Source organism: Zingiber officinale, chromosome 6A, assembly GCF_018446385.1.
Source record: "Zingiber officinale cultivar Zhangliang chromosome 6A, Zo_v1.1, whole genome shotgun sequence".
NCBI classification, from domain to species: domain Eukaryota; kingdom Viridiplantae; phylum Streptophyta; class Magnoliopsida; order Zingiberales; family Zingiberaceae; genus Zingiber; species Zingiber officinale.
Genome location: NC_055997.1, coordinates 89,878,958 through 89,898,435, shown reverse-complemented (window position 1 = coordinate 89,898,435; position 19,478 = coordinate 89,878,958). Strand labels below are relative to the sequence as shown.

At 41.2% G+C, this 19,478-nt stretch overlaps 1 protein-coding gene across 2 annotated transcripts in view; it reads right to left on the bottom strand.

Annotated features, from left to right (window-relative positions):
- LOC121996884 (probable 3-hydroxyisobutyryl-CoA hydrolase 3) overlaps nucleotides 1–19,478 on the bottom strand; it is a 41,343-nt gene that overhangs the window by 10,689 nt on the left and 11,176 nt on the right. The gene's annotated exons all lie outside the window — the stretch shown is intronic.

Below are 19,478 nucleotides of genomic sequence, written 5' to 3'. Positions count from 1 at the left end.
AAGTCGCATTGATTTCAGAGATTGAACCAAGACTAGTTGATGAAGCATTGCACGATCCTGATTGGATCATAGCTATGCAAGACGAATTAGGTCAATTTGAAAGGAGCCAAGTGTGGGACTTGGTTCCTAGACCGAAAAAGACCACCATTATTAGAACTAAATGGGTCTTCAAAAATAAGTTAAATCAAAAGGGAGAAGTTGTAAGAAACAAGGCAAGACTTGTAGCCAAGGGATATAGTCAAGTCGAAGGTCTCGATTATGATGAGACTTATGCTCCCGTGGCACGATTAGAGTCCATTCGTTTGATGCTAGCTTTTGCTGCACATAGAGGTTTCAAACTCTATCAAATGGATGTTAAATCTGCCTTTTTAAATGGTTTTATTAAAGAAGAAGTCTATGTTGAACAACCACCGGGGTTTGTGAATACCGAAACTCCAAACCACGTGTACAAGCTCAAGAAAGCACTTTATGGGCTTAAACAAGCACCACGAGCTTGGTACGAAAGGTTGTCAATATATTTACTAAAAAAGGGTTTTGTGAGAGGCCAAATAGACCCAACACTATTTCTGCGTAGAGATGGTGAAAATATTTTTGTAGCCCAAGTATATGTCGATGACATAATTTGTGGCTCAAATAACAAGGGCTATTTGAATGATTTTATTTCTCACATGGAGAGTGAGTTTGAGATGAGTCTAGTAGGAGAATTGACATTCTTCCTTGGGCTTGAAATCAAACAAACTCGAGATGGCATTTATGTCCATCAGACGAAATACACTCAAGAGATGCTCAAGAAATTCAACATGAGTGACTCTAATGAAGTATCCACTCCTATGGCGACAAACACTCGCCTTGACAATGATGAGAGTGGAAAACCAGTTGATCTAACGCAGTATAGAAGCATGATTGGTAGTCTTCTATATCTCACAGCTAGTAGGCCTGACATACTTTTTGCTGTGGGCATGTGCGCTAGATATCAAGTCTGTGCCAAGGAATCTCATTTAATTGCAGTTAAGAGAATATTGAGATACCTTAAGGGCACAATTCGAGTAGGTCTATGGTACCCTCGTACAGAGTCTTTTGACTTGGTAGGCTATACCGATTCCGATTATGCTGGGTGCAAATTGGATCGGAAAAGCACTAGTGGGGGTTGTCAATTCTTAGGTTCATCATTAGTTAGTTGGTCAAGTCGGAAGCAACAGTGTGTTGCTCTCTCCACGACCGAGGCTGAATACATTGTCATGGGAGAGAGTGTATCACAATTGTTGTGGATGATACACACCCTAGAGGATTATGGACTTTCTTATAAGGGTGTACAAGTGCTATGTGACAACATTAGCACGATCAACCTAACTAAAAATCCAGTCCATCATTCAAGGACCAAGCACATTGAAGTGTGTCATCAATTCATTAGAGATCACGTAGCTAGGGGTGACATTGTGCTCACATATGTGGAGTCAAAGTCAAACCTAGCCGACATTTTCACCAAACCCCTTCCAGAAAATGAATTTAGTCATTTAAGGAGGGAGTTGGGGATGTGTTTGGCTCATTAGGTCCTTAGGACTTCATCATGATCAATAAGGACAATTAAAATGACAAGAGAAATTGGGAATGATTTTGGGCAACTTGGGAACATCTCACACAAACTATAAGGTTGAACAAAATGTTTTTGCTTGCTAGAAATGGGGTGAGATGCTAGGATCAACCAAATTATTCAAAATGTATCATGCATCCCTTGAATAATTAGGTTGAAGAGACATAAATTGAGTATGGGGAAGGCCATTACATAATTCATGTGTATTTGGCTCCTAGATCTTACTCATATATTCCAACCAAGGAAACTTGGTTGGGCCCTTGCCTAGATTTGATCTGATTTTGATTAATGGGTTGTTTGATATGGCTGTTCATGATTTTGAATGAAAAATAAGACAGGCTATTGAAGTAATTCTAGCATTTTGAATATATTTTGACAAACTTGAAACTGTACATAACAAAGGTGAAAATTTTCAATTTACAGGCCTTAAGTTGTTTGTTTTCTAAATGTCTGCAACCTTAAGGCCATAAACAAGTTCAGACCATAACCTTTAGGTAAGAGTTATGCTTGTAGATCCTCCAGGTTCTAGGCTCTGAACTTGGAAGTTTTCCTAGAGAAACTTCCACGAATTATCGAACACGAGTTACTGAAATTACTATTTTCAGTTACTGAAATTACGGGAGATACTAGTATCAGACACTGATCGGTCTACGAACCGATCAGGTCAGCCTGGAACGCTCGAGCCCGCTACTGATCCCTTTCTGATCGGTCTACAGACTGATCAAAGAGTTCCCTGATCGGTCCGGAGACCGATCAGATCAATTCGGCACAAAAGCCACTGATCGTCTCCTGATCGGTCCGTGGACCGATCAGGATGTTCCTGGATCGGTCTGGAGACCGATCAGGAGGTTTCTGATACCTTCTGATCGGACAACCGTCTAATCATTTCTTTACTGTACACCCATCTAAACCCTTAAAACCTCCCGATCCCTTCTTTTCCTCATTCACGCGAAACCCTAGCCGACTCTTCCCACCAGCTCACCCTTTCTCTTCTCTTTGCACGCCGGAACACTAATCGCAGTTCTAGCTCTCCGAAGCTCTAGCCAAGAGTTCAATGGCACCAAGGTAACTCCTATTTCTCTAGAACTTTGGCATTTCGATTTCATTTCTCACATATCTGTGGCTTTGTGTTTCGGGTGGCTCCTGTGCTCTTCTTTTTCCCATTGTGTCCCATTAGAAAGAAACCAGTAGGTGAGGGTACTTCCAAGTCCAAAGATAAATCCAAAGCTCCTGCTCCCTCTCGACCTCAACCGTCCAGTTCGGGGAGATTCCCCAACCAACAGTTTGAAAAATCCTTTAAGGAAAGGACCTTCAAGTTGCTCCCATGTAGATCAGTCGATAAAAACTACATGAATGAGTTTTGTCCAGCGATTACGGAGACCATAGCCTACTATAAACTTGATTCCCTGGTATATTTAGAGAGGGATATCAACCTTGACTTAGTTTCTGAATTCTATAACAACCTTCATCAGACTATTGATGGTAGTTATAGATCAAGAGTGGCTAAGCAAAACATTGATTTCAGCTTAATTGCTTTCTTTGGTTATTTAGGCTGTCGTATGTGTTCGGGGACGGTGTTCTCATTCTATCCTGCTTTGCCTGAACCCGTGCCTCATCCTCTTGATGTCTCATCTGACTCGATTTATGAGTACTTCTTTGGACATCCGAGACCGGATGGATTAGATGAGTTAGATGTCGATTTTCCTACATTTGCAGCCCTTGGCCTTTCTGCTCCTGATTACATTCTTTTCAAAATTGTCACAAACTGTCTTCTACCTATTACCTCTAAACCATTGGCAGAGATTCGACCGTATCATTGTCTGATGCTTTATGGGTTGCGTAGGCGTGTTGACTTTGATATCATGTCGAGTGTCTATACTTCTATCATATCCCATAGCGAGCCAAGCGGTTACACCATCTATATGCCTTTTGGGCATGTAATTACTGACTGGCTTGAGACCCTGGGTATTGACGTCTCTAAGGGGAGGATAGTAAAGATGGTTAGGCAGGATTGTCGACTTGGGAAATGTGCATTTTCCAAGTCTGGAATCTTAGGACAAGCTAGGGCGGTTAGGTGGAAGGATGGGAGGGCACTAGGTGAGTTACCTCGACGACAGGTTGCTGCTGCAGCTGCATATGGCGAGGCGGATCCTGATTTGCGCTGGCAGATCGCCGAGCTGGAGAGCCGCTTTGATCAGCACGATGAGATGATATCTGCTGAGCTGGATGGCCTGCGTATTCGGATAGACCAGCGCTACGATGACCTGCGCGGGCATATTGACCAGCGTTTCGATGATATGCGCAGTCATCAGGTGGTGACACAGCAGTTGCTACTCGGATGGATGGCACGCTACCCGCCTCCGCAGTCTTACCCAGGCTATCCATCCTCCAGCGTGCCACCTCAGGATTTCACCCCTCCTGCCGATGATGATGATGCTCCTCATGTTGAGGATGTTGATTGATATAGTCTGTGTGTCACCTTGTCTGTCTGTATTTTGGATGTTATTTGTTAGTCTTTATGTCTGACCTGGATATTTGCACTTCTGATGCTACTCATGTATTTATGCTACTCAGTTTTATATTTGCTTGCTCTTTATTATGTTTCATTTTCTATCGGTTATTAATATGTTGTTCACTTGCATGTCTTGTTTGTCTTTTATTTCCTTATTACTGTCTCATAATACACTTAGAGGGAATTCTAAGTGCTTTAAGAAACGGACAGTAAGGGTTAAGGGGGAGTTCTTTAAGTTATCTTACCTTATTCGCACCTTTTCGGTGTTTGACAAAGGGGGAGAAGATAACTAGGTTTAGATGAATGCAAATTTGATTTTAGAAGACCTTCACATAATGTGGTATCCGTCTTAGGGGGAGGATCTTGATTCCCCTAAAATTATGAAAATTTGAACAATTCTGATCTAAACTTAAATCGTGTTGTCAAACAACAAAAAGGGGGAGATTGTTGATACAGTCTGACCTGGCTGTTGTTTTGATGTTGACACTGATTTAAGTTTGTATCAGATATTAATCAAACTCAGACTGACTACTGATCGAGGTTGATCCGTTGGGAGGGAAAGTCCTGGTGAGTGAAGCCAGGCAAGGGAAATCCAGATGGGTCAAGGTTGACCAGACATCTGGTGAAAAGTCCAAGCAGGGAGCTTGGCATGGGAAAAGTCCAAGTATGGAGACTTGGCACGGAGTGGTCAGAGAGGGCTCGGTAGCTCGTTCTCTGGACCGGACGAAGTCGGAGAGGGCTCGGTAGCTCGTTCTCCGGACTAGGTCAGAGAGGGCTCGGTAGCTCGTTCTCAAGACCAATCCTAATATCACATGGGCGTTGGATCGGTCAGCACCGATCGATGGGATTTTGATTGCCGATCGGTGCACCGATCCGGTGAAACTATGTTTCTGATCGGTCCGGCGATCGATCAGAAACACTCGAGCACATGCGAGTAATCGATCGGCAGACCGATCAGAAACACCAAGAGCTCATCGAGTGTAATCTGATCGATGCAGATCGATCGGAGATGATGTCGCGAGAAGGAAAAGGCGTTGGATCGATCCGTGATGATCCATATGACCGATCAGTATGCACCGATGGTCATATCTGATCGGTCTTGAGACCGATCGGTGACGATCTCAGGAGTGCAAGGAACCGCACTCATTAATCCCTGATCGGTCTGCAGACCGATCAGGCCATACCCTGATCGGTCCTCACGACCGATCGGACATCAATCAAAGGTGTGGATCGGTCCGCCGGAACACCGTCTGCACACACTGTCAGTTTCTGCTGATTTCTGATTCGTTTCTGATGCGTCTGATCTAACATCTGCTTGTGAGCTTTTTGAGTAACAGGTTGCAGGTACCATGGTGATGCTTGAATTCAAATCAATGACTATCAAAGGAATAAAACAAAATGGTTTTTCCACTGGTTATCGCTGCAAATTGTGCAAAAGAAGCGTCAACGTTCACTGGCTTGTTCAGTTGGCTCACTGGCTGCAATCAGCTTGACTCTTCCTTATTGGTTCGAGCTCAGAGACACCAGTGAAGACCAAGGATGGTATTGGTGTGAGCTCAGATAATCAGATGAGGAAGAAGCGTGATTGGCGACGCCTGGTTCGACGACAGTGATACGCTACTGGTTGACGTGATTCGATGCAGTGGTTTGGCTCTGGCTGAAGACAGCAAGAGAGCAGAGAAATAAGAAGGAGGTAGAAGAGAGGTTTGTAAAGTAATTTTTTTTGGGTAGCAAACTCTCTGTCGACGTTCAAGCAAGGGTGTTCTGTGAAGCTCTTGGCTGTGAATCTACTTCTTCTTCACTCTCTGCATTCATTGTGGCTGTAAGTTGATTGTGCATTCATTGTAGCCACAAAATTCTGTAAGTCTAAGTCTTGTGCTTCATTCTAAATCTGTTTTGAGACTTTGTGGGAGGTTTCTCCATCGAGAAGGAGAAATACTTAGCCGGAATCTATCCGGGGGTTGATCTACCGAAAGATCAAGGGATCGTCCACCTTACGGACACGCCGAGGAGTAGGGGCAAGTTATCCCCGAACCTCGTACATCATTGTGTTAGTGGTGGTGTGTTTTCTTCTTTGCATAAGTGTTTGTTTTGATTATTTCCGCTGTGCTAACAAATCTCTGTGTAGAAATTTTGTTTTTGTTTTTAAGAGGCTATTCACCCCCCTCTAGCCATCTAAGATCCCAACACCTATATCCTATAGGAGCGATTTTCGTAACCGTTGGTAAAAGTTGAATAACCGCTCCTATTATACTTTATAGGTACGGTTTGAAAACGATCTTACATATTGTACGTATAACAACGGTTTCAAACCACTTCTATAGCTATAAATATAGGAGCAGTTCAAACCGCTCTTAAACTCTTTAGTTGTTAGAATGGTTTAAAACCGCCTCTATATGTCATAGATATAAGAGTGATTTTGAAACACTATTAATGCTAGACATTAAGGAGCGATTTTAAACTGCTCCTATATGTAGGTATAGGAGCACATCAATATTCTATTAAAGCTTAAAATTTAGGAGCAGTTCAAACTGCTCTAAAACATGTTGGATGTAAGAACAATTTCAAACCGCTCTTATACGCCATATATGTAAAAGCGATTTCAAGATGCAATTGATGCTAATAATTTAGGAGCAAGTTCAAACCACTCTTAAATATGATGGGTATAAGAGCACTTCAAACGTTGTTAAAGAGCACTTTTGAAACGTTATTGATTCTTGAAATATAAGAGTAATTTCAAACCACACCTAAATGCCATGAGTATAAGAGCACTTCAAAACATTGTTAAAACTAAAATTTAAAAACATTTCAAACCACTCTAGCTTTAAAACCTATTAGATGTATAAACAATTTTCAACTAGAACCCAACCGGTATAAAAATAATTTTCAACTCATTATAGAAGAAAATCTTATTGTATATTCTTCAAAGATCTCTACTCAAATACATCTTACAAACTTGATAAGATAAGTCCAAATCAAATTCTCTATATGCTATTTTCAAATTAAAAGTTACATCAAGTTAAGAAACTTTCATCCTCCAAAATATTTTCAACATTTGCAATATTGTTCGATTTCTGGCTCCAATTGTTGCAAGAACATTCAGTTTCTTTATTGTGATTGATGACTTCTCGTGTTGTTTCCCTGCCTTATAGAGCCAAGATCTGCACATTTTCTCAGAGTTATTCATGTCCCAGTAATCATTTTTTGAAAATTCTCAATATACCTCAGATTGGAGCTTCTTGTTGTGCTGTTTTAGGGTCTCATTCTGTGATCTGAAGGCATCAAATCGGGTCTTGAGCAGCTCATAATTCATCTCCAACTGCTTGGTCTTCCACCTGGCCCTCCTGTTCTATAACCAAATAGCCACCTGCCTTAGATGCAGCCCAAGCGCGACAGCCAACTGCAATTTCCTCTCTGACTCCAGTTTGTTTCCCTACAGATCGAAGCTCCTTTCCAATACCCTCACCTATTTCGTGATCACCGCCTCTTCTTCTCCTGCTTGCATGTCGTCATCAGAGAGCTCATCCTCGGCCATTGCAATGTCGTGTATGTCATCACTTGCATTACCGATCCTGGCATAGCAAGGACATGGATCTTTTCTCCCACATGGGATAGAGCAGTGGAGTCGCAGCTGCAGCAAGATTAATTGCTAGTGATTGAGTTAAAATTTGAAGGAGAAAGCAAGGCTCACCAGTGAGGTCTTGCAAGTTGTGGCATGGAGGCATGGCTGGTGCAGGGAGTTGTCGGTGTTCAACTTCATGGGGGCTGTTGGAATTGTAGCATCTGCTTCATCTGCTTTTGAAGTCCTACGCGATCTCACGCACAAGGCATTGGAACGACAACTTTCGAATCAGCAACTCCATGTTAGTCTGGTACTTTCTGATCTCTCCCTCAGCGCCACCGTGCTCGGAAAGAAGTAGTGTTGTTTCTTTACACCATCAGTCGCTAGAGCCGACTTCCTCGACGCCTTGCCGCTAGTAGACTTCACGCCATCTACTTCGTAGAAGAATGATTAGGGTTAGATGCAATGAAAATTGGCGTGCATCTATAGAACAACGCAAGATTATGATGAAAAGAGGGCGTGCGTTTAATTAGGAAAGAAATGAGCGTGCATTTAATTAGGAGAGAATAATGGGGCGTGTAATGATGAAAAGAGGTGGCATTTAAGTTGAATAGAAACATATTTTGATGCAATTTTCAACCATTGGATGGATTTAATCCAAAGGTAAATAATATCAAAATTACAATGATCCATGACACTTGTCTTATCCAATACATGATTGCCACATAGATTGTTTGATAATTTCTTTTGATCCTTATTAATATTTGGATATTTTAATTATTACAATTTAATAGGCCTCCTTCCTTTTAAAAAAAGGTAATTTTAATAGGTTGATTGTCGTCAGCTCCATGATTGATGGGAGAATTCATTAAGCATTAAATAATAATAAAAATATTATCATAATAACTTATTCAAATATCATTAATAATAAATTTGATAGCTTTCCAACAACGCATTCCAATCCCATCCCAATAAGTGTACATCACAAACTTCTCTAACATCACAAAACTCTCCTAAATACATAATGATTAAATAATAAAAATCTTGATATTTAATATTTCAATCCACAAAATTAATATATAATATTATTAAACAATTATCCTCCAAAACAATAACAAGAATACTCTAATTACTAATATTAAATAAATAAAATTATTTCAAATTCAATATATAATTAAAAGTACTAACATGAGACAAATATTTTTTTTTTCAAAATTCTATATTTTTATCTGACTCTGATAATAGAGGAGATCTGTGATCACTTTCATATGTATTTGATGGAGGACTTGTATACCGTCGCATAATATCTAGATTCGTTTGGCAAATGACTTGTCGATGTACCAATGTTATTTTCATTATTTGTAAATGGTTCTTCATGTATCCTAAATGCGTCGCATAACATTTCTTGCACCACCAGGTTATGGTTATCTTCTTTATTGTTCTCCCTAGATGAAGCATGAAGCACACTACACATGCTGTCACGAGATTGCACCATCGGTTTTTCTCCATGAAAATCCCAAATACGATAATCTTGTAACATACCATATATGGTTAGATGTTCATGCATTGTCGGGCATTCATGATTTGATGAATTTATGCATTTGCGGCAAGCACATGGTTTCTTCACTTCATCAGCCAAGTCAACAAAAGCAAAACATAGAAAGTTTAAGATTCCCACCCGATACCCAAGACTAGCACGGGGCCAGTCCATCCATTCCTTCTTCATTATATGATCTGTTCGATTATTTTTTGAAACATTAGTACCTATATATTAATTAAAAGAGCAAACATGTTATACATTACGTTGGTGAATAATTAAATACTATAATTTAACATATGAAATACTTAACTACGTCAAAACAATGGCAATAGGATTAATCTTATTATTTACCTTATCTATTTTGGTATTAAAATCAATCAACTCAGTAATGCTAATTCTACGCTGGTATAATTATAATTTAAATTAAAATTATATGTTTCCTATAATATATGATGTACAAATAGAAAATACTATAAAATTTAATAAATTTGAAACACAGTGTAATTTTAATAAATTTCGAGAAAATATTATTTTTCATCTAAGCAAAAAATAGAAAAGAGCATAAAACACCCATAAAATTAAATGATCATATAAAACTTTGTATTTTAAAATTTTAAGCAAAACACCTCTCCCTTTTTATTTGCATTGTGCTTTGTATATTAAAATAATATTTTTAGTCATATATGGTTAATTTAATTTGAATAAAAGGTAATAATATAAATTTATAAATATTTATAACTATATTAAATTTTAAATAATTTGTACCATTTTTAAAATACTAGGTGCATGGTCAAATTTTTTATTTAAGTACTCTTATTAAAAAAATTAAAATTAAAATTTGAAAAATAAAAAGCCAAATTTAAATTTTTCTTATTTTTAATAAGTTTTTATTAAGAAATTATTTAAATTTGAATTTTATCCTAGAAATAAAGAATCATAAAAATTTTAAGTTAGCAATGATCACATGGTTAAGCTGATTCTATTGAATAAATAAATGAGTATTTTAGGATATTATTATAAGAAATAAGTTATTTAGAGGGAGTAAGGTTATGCTACCTAACTCTCACGCCTGACTCCAGTGCCTGACTTGTGTGGGGCATCCGGGCGTCCGAATGTATGTGAGTGGTTTGTAAATTGCTCTTAGGCGTTAGATCAATATAAATAGTTATTAGTAGCGTTTGACACAGAATCGCTGCCAGAAGTATCCAAAATTAACAGTTTCAATATGGTTTCTAATAGTTGTATTAATAAGAGCCGTTTCTATTAGCGATTTATGCAAATTAGCTCTAAAACTATGCAATAGATGCAGTTTAAAAACTAATTCTAAACCTTTAGAGCAATAGAAGTGGTTTGTAATAACACTTTACACAAGCTTCTGTTCTAAGAATCCAATATGAGCGGCTTGAAAATTGCTCCTAGAAGTTAGAGCAATAGGAACGGTTAGTAGCAGCGTTTGACTTAGAACTGCTGCTAAAGGTAGCTTATATCAACAATTTTAAGATTGCTTTTAATAGTTGTATCATTAAGAGCGGTTTATAGTAATAGTTTTTTCAAATCGATGCTAAAGCTATACAGTAAGAGTGGTTTCATAATTGTTCTTAAAAGGTCAGGTAATAGAAGCGGTTTTGTTTAAACTGATTCAGTTGGTCAATTTTCAAGAGCGATATTAAAACCACTCCTAAACAACCGCTCCTATACAGGTGTTTTTTTTGTAGTGGACGCTCAGCGAGTTCCGAGCGGCCGTCTCCACCTTCCACCAGAAAATCAAGTTCCCGGTGGAAGATAAAGTGGGAGAAGTATGAGGAGACCAGCAGGCGGCTCGGCGATGCTACGTCGAGATGGTCCGAGCTGGAGCTAATGCCACCCGGAAGATGCCACGGATCGAGGTGAACGCTATAACCGAAAAACCACCCTCTTTGGTTTATGAAGAAAAAGAGGAAGTGCAGATTCACCCAACCCGATCGGAGGCCACCACATTCATTGCTGTCAATATGGAGGCGAACCAGAAAGAGGAAGTGATCAAATACCTCCAGAGAAACTGTGATGCCTTCGTTTGGTCGACGCATGAGCTGCCCGGAATTTCGCCGAGTATAGCGCAGCACGAGCTCCACGTCCGACCGGATGTTCAGCCGGTGAAGCAAAGGAAGAGGGACTTCAGCGCCGAACAAAATGCCGTCATCCGAGCGGAGGTCGAGAAGCTCCTGGAGGCCGACCACATACGCGAGGTTCAGTTCCCGAGCTGGTTGGCGAACGTGGTACTAGTCTCCAAGCCGGGCAACAAGTGGAGAGTTTTCATCAATTTCTGGGATCTCAACAAAGCATGCCCAAAGGATTTTTATCCTTTACCCCGAATCAATCAACTGGTGGACTCCACAGCCGGCTGCGAGTTGATATGCATGCTCGACGCCTATCAGGGCTACCATCAAGTGCCGCTCGCCCGAGAAGATCAAGAGAAGGTTAGCTTCGTTACAGCCGACGACACGTACTGCTACAATGTGATGCCGTTCGGACTGAAGAACGCGGGAGCAACTTACCAGCGCTTGATGAACAAAGTGTTCAAGGAGTAGATCAGACGTAATTTGTAAGTATACGTGGACGATATCCTCATCAAGTCCGTCCGATTGGCTGATCTCTTCAAAGACATGGGGGAGACTTTCCGAACGCTGAGGAAGTATGGAGTTAAGCTGAACCCTCAGAAGTGTCTATTCGGAGCAAAAGGTGGGCGTTTCTTGGGTTACATAGTGACCGAGTGGGGCATCGAGGCGAATCCCAGCAAGGTGAAAGCATTACAAGATATGCCGCCCCCGATAAATCTGAGAGAAGTACAATGCTTGACCGGTCGGATAACAGCATTGTCCAGATTCATCTCGAAGACGGCCGATCAGAGTCTCCCGTTTTTCAAAATTTTACGTAAGGCTACCAAGTTCTATTGGGATGAGGAGTGCGATCGGGCGTTCGAAGAATTGAAAACATATCTAAACTCTTTGCCCGTGCTAGCCAAGCCAGCTGTGGGTGAGCTGCTATGCATTTACTTATCTTCGACCGAGCAAGCAGTAGGCTCGGCATTAGTGAGGGCGAGCGGAGAAGAACCCGTGTATTTCTTAAGTCATATTTTAAAGGACGCAGAATCTCGCTACACCAGGCTCGAGAAGCTGGCTTTTGCCTTGGTCCTCGCCGCTCGGTGCCTCCATCCCTATTTCTTGGCCCATACTATCATCGTCCGGACGAATAGCCCATTGGGAAGAGTGCTGTTGAATCCAGAAGCGTCCGGACGGCTCATCAAATGGACAACGGAGTTGAGCGAATTTGATATTCAGTACCAACCCCGCTTGGCGATAAAGGCGCAGTCCTTGGCAGATTTTATCACCGAAGTGCAAAGGCTAGAGCCCGAAGCTATGTGGTAAATATTTGTGGACGGATCGTCCACTCGGCTCGGGAGCGGGGTTGGCGTGCTATTACTCTCTCCCCAAGAAGAAAGGATGCATTTATCCATCCGGCTGGATTACAGAGCTACAAACAACGAAGTGGAGTATGAGGCCCTTATAGCCTGCTTACAGGCCGTCCGACATGTGGGGGCCGGCCGGGTGACTCTACATTCAGATTCTCAGTTGGCCGCTCAACAGCTCTCTGGCACTTTTGAGATTAACAATGCTCGGCTCAAGCTCTACGCTGAAGCCTTCAAAAAGCTCAAGGCCAACTTCAGAGAAGTCATTATCCAGAAGATACCCCGAACGGAAAACTAGGCGGTAGATGAGTTAGCCAAACTAGCAAGTTCAATAACGCCGGTCGTCATCCAGCAGCCAATTGAACAAGTATCTTTGGTGGCCCACGTCGACCGGATGGAGGGACTCAAGTTTCCGGGCGATTGGAGGACAGCCATCATAGAATTTCTTCAGTCGGGGGCAACACCATCCGATCGGGAAGTAGCCCAGCAATTAAGGAGGAGAGCCGGTCGGTTCACGCTCATTGGAGACCAACTCTACAAGAAGGCTTTCTCCCATCCGCTGTTGAAATGTGTGAGCTCGGAAGACGCGGCATACATCCTCCAAGAAGTGCATCAAGGATCATGCGGAGGGCATCCGGGCGGACGATCGTTGGCTAAGAAGATCTTGTTGGCCGGATACTTCTGGCCAACCTTGCAAGCAGACGCCGCTCGGACCTTTGCGACGTGCCTTTCCTGCCAGAAGTATCACAACTTCTCCCACCGACCGGCGGAGGAAATGAAAGCAGCTACCGTATCCTGTCCGTTCGACCAGTGGGGAATGGATATTGTGGGTCCATTTCCTATGGCGACCGGTCAGCGGAAGTTTCTACTGGTGGCTGTCGACTATTTTTCCAAATGGGTGGAGGCCGAGCCACTGGCCAAGATCACCGAGCAGATTGTAAAATACCAGAAAATAGGCGAATATTAATAAGGGAATTTTCTGGAATTTTAGGACATTTTTCGGGAATTTTTCGGAGCTCGTATGGACGAGTTAACGGGGACAAGAACGGGGCCCGGGAAAGCCTGTTTAGGCTACCCCATTTAGGCGAGGAAAAGTTATTTATTTTCTTTTCCTTTTTATTTGTTTTTCTTTTCTCTTTTATTCCTCTCCCCGACGCCGTTCCCTTCTTCTCCCCCGACCCCGAGCCGCACCCTCTCCTTGCCCTAACCGCCGGCGTGCCCTAACCGCCGGCCACTCGGCGGTTCTTCTCCTTCCTCTTCTCCTCTCCCTTTGCCAGCACAAACCACTCGCAGAGCATCTCAACGCTGCCGACTTCTGCCGAGCCTCTTCTCTCTCGGGTCTTTGTCGAGCCGCCTTCTCTACCCGACAGCGACGCCGCCGCACGGGACAGCGCCGGCGACTCTCGAGCCAACGCAGCCGAGGACCCGACTCTAGCCTCTGCCCCGACTCCAGCGATGCCGTCCCTGTGCCCTAGTTCACCACCGCCGGCCCTTCTCCTAGCCTCCAGCCGCTGTGTCTAGCATTTGTTTGACATCAGTTCTTCCCGTTGTGCCCTAACCGAACTCCTTCCACTTCTGCCGACTCCTCCCTCTTCCTCATCTGATCCTTCAGATACTTTCACATCATCAGTTGCCGGAAGAGAGGATATCGAGTAGGTAAGCCTTATTGGGCATTTGGGATTTGATTACTTTGGTTTTTGCCTAATTTGGGAGTTTGGTATCAGAATTCTAATTTTGTTAATGGGAAGTTCTGGACTTAGGTTAATGTTGGCTGTGGATTCAAGCATCACCATTTGTAGGGCGTTAATTGGGTTTCCAGCAGTTACTCGGTTCTGATAGCCTCTCCATTCAGTGGCTACTGGTTCCTACGACGACTGTGAATCTAGGTAAGATGTAGGGTAACAGATCCTTGTTGTAAATGAGAAGTGTTAGCAAGAATTGTTAACTTGGGTACATGTGTTTGTTTGGGCAGCAACCTTTTGATTTACAGCAACAATTTATCTTTGCTAGCAGTAAAGTTTTGTTTTCCAGCAGCATCTTGGTCCAGCAACAGTAAGGTAAGGGTTTAGTTTATGGATTGAGTTGGCACACTCTTGATACATGTTGTTTTAGGTATGAAATGATACATACATAATTTGGTATAGGGTGATTTAGGTACATTTCGATACATGATAAATTAGAGTCATGTTTCGAATTTGATATTAGTTATATATAACATATGTAATGGATAAATTACATATGTGATGTAAGTTAGTGATTAGGGGATTTGATTTGGCCAACTAATTTATACGTGAGTAGCTAAATCTGTATATTGTGACACAGGACTTTGACGCGAGACGGGTATCTCGACGTCGTGTTTGGACCATATTGGACTTGTTGATTGGAGGCGGGTACTTTTGACTTATTGTCTTTGATATGCTTAGTAATTAAATTAACAAGATGCATTAATTGTGTTTCTTACTTGTTTCGGTTAATCACTGCCCAATACATGCTACCTGTTGATTGATTGTTTGTTTACATCTTGTATGAATATGTACCTGATTCCACATGCTCATGGGTAGTGATATAACCATATTTTACCATGTCAGGACCTAGGTTTGATACCTTATAGAATCAGATACCTTGATATGATTCATTCGCTTTGGTGCACATTATGATATGTCCAGAGATTGGGTTAGTATATTACCATGTTTAGTGACATGCACCATTCGCATGATTGCATCTTTGAGTGATTGATTGCTCCTTTATTGTCGAGCACTTTGCCGTTTCACGGTGCTCCGTTGTGACCTCATGGGTAGCGAGATACAGCGTGGTAGCACGTCGGTTTGACTCTTCCGGTGCTCCGTTGATCCGCTCGGGGGTAGTGTGACGTGTACGTTAGAGATTCCTCCCGTCATAGCGCATCGGGAGTTGAGAGCATTGCGCTCCCCCATTTATGATTTGGGGTAGGAGTACGTATGTACTCCGACAGCATCCCGTCCACTCGATCACTCATCAGGAGTAGTGTTGCTGAGTGCACGGTTGTCACAGCCCTACCCACTCGGTCCCACTGTTGATGTGAGTCGGCTGACTGGCGTCAGGGGTGACCATGACATTGGCATCATATGCATGATGCATTTATTGTTTGTGTTTGTGTTTGTTGCACTTATATGCTGCACATTGCTTGGATACCTTGATTGACATGCATACAGGTCTTCTATACCTTTCGGACTGTTTGTCCTTTTACCGGGTCCTGGTTAGTACAGTTTCTCTCCTGCTTACTTCAGTTTGGTATTTACCTTTATTCATCAGGAGACTGTACGCATGATTAGTGCTAGGTGTTATTTCTTTACTTTGCATATCAACTGTACCTGCTGAGTGTTGGACTCACCCCGCCTCCATTGTTGTTATTTTCAGGTTGATGCTGTCAGGAGGGAGTTCCAGTCGCTAGTCCCCACTGCACGTAGTGCTACTCCGCTGCTGGTTTTTGAGTTGTTTCATTTTAGCTTTTCGCTATCAGACTTTATTTTAGTTTTGTTTTGGATTTTTCATATGGATATTGTATGGAATCCTTTCGTTTGATGGACCTTTGATATGATTTGGATTTTATTCTACTATATGCCTGCCTGGACGGCAGAAGAGGTGGGTTCGTCGGTTTTGAGCTTTACGAGTGTAGTGGAGTAGGGTGGGTTTCGAGTCAGAGTTTTATTGTTTTGTTTACTATTTTATTAACTGCATGGTTGTGACAGCCAGAGGCTGAATACTTATATAAACTGCGTGGTGATTGGTTTTATTTACTGTTATTATTCCAGCCGCCTGTGGCTGAGGTATTTATGTATGTAGAAAGTTTCAGATTGTCCGTCGTACAGGGGAGATGCTGCCGAAATTTCTTCGGACAGGGACTCCTCTGGGGCGTGACAATTTAGTGGTATCAGAGCTTAGGTTATACGATTCTTTGTTTTCGTTTTTGGATGTTTGGGATAACCTGATACCAATTTATTTACTTGGTATCAGAGCGCCAAGTTTGGCGATACTTGTTGGATTTTTGTATTATGGATTTTCGAGATTTATTTGATACCAATTTATTGGTATCAGAGCGGGTTATGATACCTGCTTTTGGTGTTCTGGAGATTTATCAGATACCTGTTGTTGGTATTCTGGATATTTGGGTTAGCCAGGTTTGCGAGTCAAACTGGGCATTTTCGGATTTTCGATATGGTTATGTTTCGGATTTCCGTTTCGGATTTATTTGGATTTCCGGCGATGTTTCTCGTTCGGAGTTTGAGGTCAAAGGTTGGGGACAGGACAGCGACGGAACATCTCCTGACGGCAAATAGGTATGATGTTTATTTTATGATAGTTAGGACATCTATTAGCACTTTATCTTTATTACCTGTCTGGTTGTTGTAGCCATATTACATGTGGTGGGTTAGCCACTGATCTTGGTCGACCCTCATAGAGATCAAGGATTATAGTCTCTGGTGATTTTTCATATCATACCATCAGTAGTTTTAGCTTTTGTTACTACTATTAGGAGATGGAGGCACATATCAGCCTCTGCTATTGTTAGCTGGGTAGTGGAAGATACCTGCATATTCCTGTTGACTTAGCCAGGAGAGTTTTATACTCATATCTTTTGGATTTTAGGGTACCAGGTACGATGGAAATTGATCATTGGGGGTTACCATGTTTGATCATTGTTGAGAATGGTTTGAGGTTGAGGGATGTTGTGAGATCAGATATTATGATATGTTGATTTCTAGTGATTTATGAGAGTAAATGTTATGTGGTTGTTTGATGATCCATTATTAGATATTTGTTTTGATGATCTATTAGTGGATAACTATTTTGATGATTTATATTTGGGTTGTCATTGATGGTGACATAGTGAGTGTCATTTATGATATTCACAGGTTTGATGATTATGGTTGGTGATCAGATTATAAATTGGGTGCTAGAGAGTTTATGATTGAGTGTGCCTATGAGATTTTAATAATCGGGTTAGTTGTGGTTAGTTAAAAGGATGATAAAATGGATAATTGCTTCCTCTGATATTGGACTTCGTGGATAAATAATGATTTGATGTTTTGAATGCTAACTTGCCCTCATGGGGAGTAGAGACTGATTCATCTGATATTATGTGGGCTGATATTTTTGAGGATGAAAATGAGAGTGTCTTGATGTTCCTAAATATTGACTTTTTCTTTTGGGTTGTACACATTTATACATATGATATTATGTGGTTGGATATACCTTAGTTGCTTGTGGAGGATTAAGGTATTCTTGATTAGTTAGTAGATGAATGATTTAGTTTTGTTGGGTGATCAGTAGAGGATTGCCATATTCTATTTTTAGAGGTTCGAACCTTTGGGTTATTTATGCTTAGTTATGTATCTAGAGCACATTTGAGTACATGTTTTGTACTGACGTGAAAATGACTGATTTAGCCATATATCATTATCGGCTTGGATAGGTTATAAAGGATCGATGTATCTTATTCCATGAAGATTTTGACCGTGGATTGTATATGCCTGGTGGGATAACTTAGAGGGTGCTTTGGGATATGTGACCCCGCTGATGTAAGGAAGTGTAGAGCTAATTGCTTAACACTTATGGGATACAATCGTTACTAGTGTATACTGGAAGAGTACATTTGGATTTATGATGATAAAATTTTCCCCATTAGATATAGTCTTGGTAGGTATGACATTGACTTGCAATGTTACACCATGGTGTGTATATCTTTCTTGTCCGATACTAGTTCCTTTGAACCTATAGCAGGGTTGTTACTGGATGATTAGGCTGCTTTATTTTGGGTTGCTTTTGATTGATGTATTCATGCTTGATACATATGCATGAATTTTGTTTAGATATACCGGTAACCCATGAGTGTTGGTAGCATAAGGTTGGTCTCTTTGATTGAGCTGGTATGCTGATTTTGCATGTATATCATGATTGTTTTGGGTTGTAGGAGTCCTGTGGTAGACTGTTCAATTGCAAGTAGTATATGTATCCATATTCTGATATGATTTGAAGGTTCCTTGTGGATCATAGATATGTAGTTCGGTGTATGTATCTGGAGGTATTATTGAAGATAGTTTGTTGATTAAATCCGAGATGTAGTATAAGTACATCGGTGGTGTTCTGATGGAGGCATTTTGTCGATTTAATCTGAGTTGTGATATGTACATATGTGTTTGGTGTGGTATCTGAGGTATCTTTTTGATTATGTTTGATATGTGAGTGCACCTGGGTTAAGTATGCTTTATTGGAAGTATATGTTGGTTATACTCTTGGCATAGATGTATATATGCCATGTGAGGTTGTTTGAGGTGTATTGTCGATTTTACCTATGTTGATTTTGCACACGTGTTCGGTATGTATTGTTGGATGTATCATACTGAATATACCTGAGTTGTGAGTGTGTTTGGTGTATAAGAATTGGAGGATTTTGTTGATCATACATATGTTGTGTGAGCATGTGTGCTAGGTGTATACATTGGTAGCAGTATGATGATTTTACTTATACTGAATGCAGAATGTGGAGTGACTGCATTATGTCGTTTGTTGGATTAACCCATCAACTAATTTTCCTATCAGTGGATGAACCACTAGGATGCTGATAGAGTTGATGATGGATTTGATTAGTTTACTAGGTTGTTATAGCCTAGGTTAACCACAGTGATTTGTGGTAGAGAGATCTTGTACAGTCTTTAGCTGGATAGTTAGGTGCCTTGGGGCACTTATATATTGTTTTGTGGTGGGGCGTTGCTCCCACATATTACGGATTGCTGGTAGCGGAGCATTGCTCCTATATTTTTTTAAAGATACATATTTCAGATTATTTGT